General features: G+C 38.5%; 1 long non-coding RNA gene across 1 annotated transcript; it reads left to right on the forward strand.

Moving 5' to 3' along the window:
- Positions 1-3,241: 3,241 nt before the first annotated feature.
- On the forward strand, positions 3,242-7,726 carry LOC103476638 (uncharacterized). The gene is made up of 4 exons (XR_535519.3): positions 3,242-3,622; positions 6,304-7,286; positions 7,395-7,499; positions 7,591-7,726. It is a non-coding gene; the product is annotated as an uncharacterized LOC103476638 (long non-coding RNA).
- The last annotated feature ends 377 nt before the right edge of the window (positions 7,727-8,103 follow it).

Raw genomic sequence — 8,103 nt, forward strand, 5'->3', positions numbered from 1 at the left:
AGTGTGGCCCACATGCATATGCTTATAAAGTAAATATGACTGTTATTTTAAGTAGTTCTTTGTGGATGTATAACTTGCCCACCTTAGTTTCCCTGTTTTTGGTCAACGTGTGCCTCAACATGTGGTTACTGTTCCTTAGAGGTGGACAGAGGACCCACAATTTATACTCCAGGAATAACAGTAGCACTTCAACGTGTTTTTACTCAAAGTAAAAAGTAGCTGAATAAGAAATTACACAAGAGTAAAGAAGCATTTGGTAAAAAGTTTATCAGTACTGAGTAACTGATCAAGTTATCAATTATTTCATATCTTAAAAAAAAATTAGAAGGCCCAAAATATTATGTTCAGTGGAAATTTTGGTATTTTAAAGACAAAATTAAAAATTTGTTTAAATAATACTGATGCTTCATAACAAAATGACTTGAGTAAAAGTAAAAAGTTCAGCATAGTAAGAGTATTCCTAAAAGTTTATTTGAGTTTCAAAAAGTTACTCAACTATATTTTGAGTAATTGTAATTAGTCACTCCTAAACTCTGCCCTTCTGAGGGAACAGGAGAAGGAACTGTTAAGGAAATAAATTCATCTTGATATTAAACATTGTTTCAATTAACAAATGAATCATAACACCCAGAACATATTCTGTTATGTTTATTCAAGGGTAAAGGAACAGAATGACTGTGGAGATTCTGGCTGAGAGGGACCAGGGCTGATACGACAAACAGCGAGGAGAACCGTCTGCACTGTGAGCAGCACCAGAACTTCTGATGGATCTCCTTCAGGAAGAAGCAGAGAGACGGCCGACCTCCACAGAGAAGAGTTCACCCAAACATCAGAGGAAAAATGAATGCTGGTGCTCAAACAGAACAGCTTATTTTCTTAAACCCAACACACACAGGGTGTTGTGGCCTGATTAAAAACCTGCTAACTTCAATTTAACTGAAACACAAAACATCCAGAAATGTGATGAACTTCAGCTATAAAGTGAAAATGACACAGTGAGATGAAAACATTTGCAACAAACCAGAAGTTGGACTAGAATTTATTTCAATGTCATTTGTGAATGTCAGCTTCTCATTTTCAACAGTGGAGTTTAAAAGTTGAAAGGTTATTTTGGAGATAGTTTCATCGCATCAATATTTCCACTAAATAAATAGCATGTTTGATACATGAAAAGCCTCTCAGACTCAAAGCAAGATGCCAGAGAGCACAAAACTTAAAAAAAATATTAATTTAATTTCACATAATTATCTCGTTAGAAGCCATTTGTTTGTTAATGAAATATAGTCGCAGACGAACGAGGTAGTTTGTCCAAGTTTGGTTTATTTAACGTTCATAAACTACAGCAGCTGTGATGCATCCCAGCAAAGGTAAACAAAGGTAAAACAGGGCGATCGACTCTAAACGTCTCCTAACTTTTTACTGTCGTTTAATCAACCTGTTGCCGTGGCAACCGCTTGCGCCCCACAAACCCAGCATAGATTAACTAAAAACACAACGGATTCAGTCCGTTAAGATATTAGGTTTTCAGGCTTCATATTTATTTCTCGGTTAACAAGCATCTCCTCTCATGAACACAGCGGTGGCTGATTAGCCAATTTAAACTTTGCTCTGCTCATCAGGGTCTTTGAGTCCCTTTTTATTTTTGTAATGGTACCGAAATGCACAGAAATGCACACACCTTGTTTAAACAATAATTACAGAGATTATTAATTTTGTTGGGCCATTAATTTGAACACGTTTTGTTGATTTTATCCTTAAAAAGATGTATTGGATCAGAGGACGTGCTGGTCTCAACATCCTGGAGACGTTCAGTTTGTCACCTACTGCCGAGATCAACTCAAAACCTCCCGCGATCGTAATTGAGCCCTATTGATTAAATATGAGTGTAGTTGGAAAACAAACATCAGCGTTAGTAGCTTACCGTGCAACGTCTGGGCAACCGGAGGATCCTGGACGGACAGCAGCGGTGCATGTCTGAAAGATGGCCTCCGACGAAGATCTCCAAGGCTTGCCACTTTCATTCTTTCAGCTCGATGCTCCATAGAGATGCCTCTGGATATTGCAGTTCACTTACGATGTACAGTAAAGTCTGCTCCTTATAGTTGGATCACAGCTGGTAGCTACGAAGGTGTCCCGAACCTTCAATCGAAACCCAACTTCAGCGGCCGCTTCGTTCAAACTATAAAAACTCCCGACGGTGAAGCTCTGAGTCCATGAGAGCCGCCAACTGAAACACGTTCTGTCTGAGCGGCCACACGAGAACTAAAGTCAGGAGTAATAACACTATTTTCTAATGAAGTTAACGAGCTTCAGCTTATTGATAACCCGTTAGTAGGTCGCCATCTTTCTTGAAGCAAAGTATGGGTGTGACGCTAACCAACCAATTGGGGAAGTTGTAGCCTGATGACGTGCCTCTCCTCATTTGCATTTATCTTTTCCAAGTTTTGCGGGGAAATAGAATGTGATAAATAAGAAAATAAGGAAATACTAAATGAATAAGGGAAATTGGAAAATGGGAAAAGTAACTATTTTTCAAACAAATGTTAAATGAAAAATAGGTAAAAGAAAAATGGGTAAATAAAAAGGGGATATATGAGAAATTGATTAATGAAACTGGGAAATAGAAAATCAGGTTAATGGAAAAAGGAAATTGAAAAATTGTTAAATTAAAAAATAGATTAATGAAAAATGGGCAAATAGATAAAGGGATAAATGAAAATTGACAAATGAAAAATAGATAAATGAAAGAGAAATTGAGAAATTGATAATATGAAAAATAAATGAAAAAATTGGGTTAATGAAATAGGGAAATTGAAAAGTGGTTAAATGAAAAATAGATAATGAAAAATGGGTAAATGGATAAAGGGCTAAATGAAAAATAGATTAATGAAAAAGAGAAATTATTTATTTAACCACATTTTTTATTAATTTCACTCTTTTTCTTCATTTTTTGATTTATTTTACTCATTTTTTATTTATTTCACCCATTTATTTATTTATTTATTTAATTTTGGCTGAAATGGCTCTCCATATAAAATGGCAAAGAAAAAAATAAATAACTTGATGGAACTTGATGTAATGTTGTTTAACAAAGTAAATATCATGCCTCAAAATATCAAACATTGACACTTTAGTTACAGAGAACAGAACAGAAACAGAAACAATACTTGTCCTTAACACTAAATATAGCAGGTCAGTTTTACATCTCTCCAAATATGATCTGCTGTTTTCAGTTTTTTAACTAAAACATGGAAGCTGTCTTTATCCAATCCATTTTCAGATGTATGATGGAAGATCTGTTAGTGAACGGCATTAGCTTCAGTTCACACTCTGGACCAGATGGTGGCGGTAATGCACACTTTCAGTTTTTTTGAAAAGCGCCATAAAAAGAACAGCCATGAAGCCAGAGAATATAACAGATGCTGTTCAAATTCGCCATTTTTACTCGCATAAAAGTAGAGAGGGCCTTGATAACAGTTAGTAGTTTTGGTAAATTCAAGCTGGTTACGTCATAGTCAGAATTATACGATAACACAACAGGGCAAGAACCGGATGGAAATTAAATGTGGGTCACGAAAGGAGCCCGAAGGGAGGGAGACTGCTAACGTGTTGCTAGCTGGTGGTAAGTTTGCTTAAAAATGCTAATTATCGTCGTGTTATTATAAACAGTGCAGTACATATATAATCAAACTTACGTTGGCTTCAGAAATAGTCATTTTATCAATTTTATTGTGACTTTTATGATTACTTTAACAATCATTCAGCTTCATGTTCTAACTGCATGGAGGCAGATGCGGCTCTCTGGTGGTGGCAAGAGTGGGCAAGAATTTTTTCAGGGGTTGCAGCATATGCCAGTGTATATATCTATCTATCTACACACACACACACACACACACACACACACACACACACACACACACACACACACACCTGGGAATGCCATAAGCAAATGGCAACATTGATGAGGTCACAAGGAAAGGAGCCACAAGGCAAGTCCTGAGAAGCCAGCTCAATGGATGGCAAGAACAAGATCTGTGCGATAAACAGCTATGCCTTACCAGTAATCAGATACCCTGCAGGAATAATTAGTTGGTCAAAGGAGGAGATAAAGACCACGGATGTTAAGACTCGGAAGCTACTAACCATGGACGGAGGATTCCACCCAAATCCAGCACCCTGAGACTGTACACAAGCTGTAAGGAAGGAGGCAGAGGACTAGTGAGTGTGAGAGCCACTGTCCAGGATGAAACATCAAAGATCCATAAATACATCAAGAAGATGTGCTCAGCGAATGTCTCAGACAATGACAATGGGGAACAGAGGACGAGGTGCTGGAGGTACCATCATGGGAGGACAAGCCCTACATGAGATGTACCACCGACAAATAACAGAAGTGGCTGATATCAGGAAATCCTACCAATGGCTGGAAAAAGATGGACTCAAGGACAGCACAGAGGCACTCATCCTGGCTGCACAGGAACAGGCCCTAACCACCAGAGCAATAGAGGCTCAGATCTACCACACCAGACAAGACCCAAAGTGTAGCTTGTGCAAGGAAGCCCCTGAGACAGTCCAGCACATGACAGCAGGGTGGAAGATGCTGGCAGGGAAAGAGTACATGGAACGACATAACCAAGTGATGGGCATAGGGTACAGGAACATCTGTGCAGAATATGGACTGGAAGCCCCGAGATCAACGTGGGGAACACCCCCAAAAGTGGTGGAGAATGACCGAGCTAAGATCCTGTGGGACTTCCAGATCCAGACAGACAAAATGGTAATGGCGAACCAACAGGACATTGTGGTGGTGGATAAACAACAGAGGAAAGCAGTTGTGGTGGGTATAGGAATACCAAGTGATTGCAAGTGATTGCTCATTAGGAAAAAGGAGCACGAGAAACTGGAGAAATACCAGGGCCTCAGAGAGGAACTGGAAAAGGCCTGGAAGGTGAAGACCACAATGGTGCCTGTGGTCTGGGGCCCTCGGGGCAGTCACCCCCAAACTGGAGCAGTGGCTAACTTTAATAAAAACTATATGGAGAAAACATAAAAACTATATTTTCTTCATATTTGTTAAAGCTGTCACAATGTCGTAGCAGTTTGTTATGAGACAGATAATCTGTGAAAACAATCAATCTCCTCCACCTCCTTCCTGAACTACAATTACTGGAGTTCTGGAGTCCTGACCAAAACAACCAACAAACAACTAGTAGGACGCTCTTAGTGCTGTCAATCAACTTCATTCACTCACTGCTAACTGTGCTAATGCTGGAGAAACAACTAATCATTACAAGAAACTGTTTATCTGCCATGGTAGTTATGCTACCTAAACTGAGCATTCACTATCTGCAGCACAGCACAAATCGAGGTGGAGGAAGGATGAGCAGCACCACATGAGATTGTGATTGACAGAGCTAATCCTCTCCTGCCACTGACTGGTTCTTTCTAGCACTGGGAGAAGGCAGAAGAAATAAATTTTCACAGATTACCTCTCATACCATACTGTCACAACATAATGACAGTTTTAACAAATATGTGGAAAAAACTATATTTATATAAAAGTTACATACTGTAGCTTTAATTTCACTCAGGAGAGGACTGGTCAGGAGCGACATGTGTTAGCTGCTGCTGACTGACTTAGCTGTTGTTAAGTGATAAAAGGTGCAAATGACAAGTTAAATATATGAATATGTTGGTAATTTTTTTTCCTTAATTCAACAAATGCTAGTGAAAAGGAGGCAAACAGTAGCCTGTAGCTAAGCTAATTATGCTAATTGGTTGATAATCTCACAATCAACTCACCTCTCTTGGACAAAAACTGGGTTATTAATTAACACGCTTGCCTTATTCTTTCTCTCCATCTCTCATTTTTTGAAAACCTGATTTTATAACTTTTCTTAGCAGCATAGTAACTGCCACAATCTTTTGTGTCTTCCACTTTCTGCATCTGAACAGCGTCATGGTGAAGCGCTCCAAGCAGGAACAAACCATTTAATGCAGATGGGTGGGGGGGAAGGGTTTAGGGCAAATATGGACGTGTGTTTTTTGATCTGGGAGTGAGAACATAACATTTTTACTGCTAAAAACAATCTTTGAAAATACAATATGATTAATTTTGTAATTAATATGGCCCCAATTTTTTTATTTATTTCTATGAACAAAAAATAAATAATTAAATTGTGGAGGGCCCCATGTTGGTCAGGGCCCCTAGAATTGTCATCACTTTCCCCCCCCTTTACCATGCCCCTGTCTATGGCTGTCATATTGTTGAATTAACCACTAAGCATTGCTTCCTTTTTTCAGATTCTTTGCGTGATTGTGGCGTTTCCCTGACCACCAATATTCCTGACTCAATGGACAGCAATAAGGCATGTGTGGCACACGATAAGTCATGTAATGTCTAATCCAGTAATATATATTCATTCATATATATCAGTGCTGCTGCCTCTCTGTCCTTCCAGCTTCTCTCACACATACTGCTATTTAGCAGTAGGTGTCAGGATTACTTTGTGTTGCATTCAATGTTGTCGGAAAAAGGAGATTCATGTGCTAATGTCCGATTTGCCATAACTATTTATTGAATTCATAATCACCAGCTGTGGTGGAACAGGGGTGGCAAGGCTTTCAGTTGGGGTGGCAACTGCCAACCCCTATCACCAAAGTAGTTCCGCCCTTGCATGGAGGCTCTGTTTGTTGCAACTTAATATAGTTTTCTTCATAATCTTAACCTGGTTTTAATCAAGCTCAGTATGCCAAAGAGACTTTGATATTGTGAGGCTGTTGTTATGATTCGTTCATCATTGTTTTTATCTTCAACATACTTTTGCAGTCTAATCAAATTAAGATGAAAGAGGAAGCCAAGGATTCAGGTATTAGGAAACCTAAAGACTCTCTTGTTTCAGAAGAGGCTCTGGCTCCACCAGATCACCACACTAGGATGAACCTCCACATCGTCTTTATGGTGGAAAGATTTTTTTTTTTTTACACTGAGCAGCTGGCTACATTTTTAACAGCAAAAACTGTTGGGTTACCAACACTAAGTGCTTAATAAACATGATTTGATTTAAAAAAAATATTTGGACAGAATTTATTCCTCTTGTTAATCTATCATTTCTCTTTCATACATTTTATTCTTTGTTAGCTTTCAGGACCCTGTGATGGACTGGTGACCTGTCCAGGGTGAACCCCGCCTCTCATCGGATGACTGCCGGAGATGGGCAGCACGAGCCCCCCTCACCACCCTGCAAAAATCAGCGTGTTCAGATCATGGATGAAAAGCTTTTAAGGTAGTTCATCTCCCTTAAGTTCGAACTTAAAACAGCTTCATAGTTAATGTCAACATCAGCTGATTCTATAATATTGCTGACTATTTTTTCTACTTCTAACATAAACAGGCAAAGAAGACACCTAGAAATGTTTTTCCACCCAGGCATCTGGTCTCAATCATCATCAGTTCTGATGATGCCACATGCATAGCGAGTCCACAACATCCTAAAATTGTAAGTCATACGTTTTTCTTTGCCGTTTTTCTGTACTCTTTAAATTACAATTAATTTAATTGTTTAATTGCTCTATTGTTCTTTTTTGTAGGTTTCTGTAAAGTGCAGAGGTGCAGTGAATGGGAATGTTCTGTCATTGATCCTCACTGTTCTTAGGAAGGAGAAATGTCATTTTGTCTTGAGTAATACTGGAATACTGTGATATTGAATTAAAGCAATACTCTGTCCTTGGTGAAATATTTTTTACATGTCCTCTAAAGTGTACCTATTATTTTACTATGCTAATTTTCGTAAGCATGTTGTCTGTAAACTTTGAATGTATTGATAATTTGTACAATTCTGTAATAGTATATTGGCAATGTACTCTTGAAAAATGTGGGTACCACTTTATTTGACAGGGTGTGCATAAGACTGACATGATACTGTCATAAACATGACATAAGACCTGTTAGGAACATTCCAACAGGTGTCATGAAGTGACGTTGGGAAAATAATGACACTTTTAATGAGAAGTTGCTTTTAAAAGTTGGATTAGAAGTCCATTAAAAGTGCCAAGTTTGCATTATTTTGTAAATAATGACACTTTAATGCAAAGTTGACACTG

Source organism: Poecilia reticulata, chromosome 15, assembly GCF_904066995.2.
Source record: "Poecilia reticulata chromosome 15, P_reticulata-male-v2, whole genome shotgun sequence".
Lineage (NCBI taxonomy): Eukaryota > Metazoa > Chordata > Actinopteri > Cyprinodontiformes > Poeciliidae > Poecilia > Poecilia reticulata.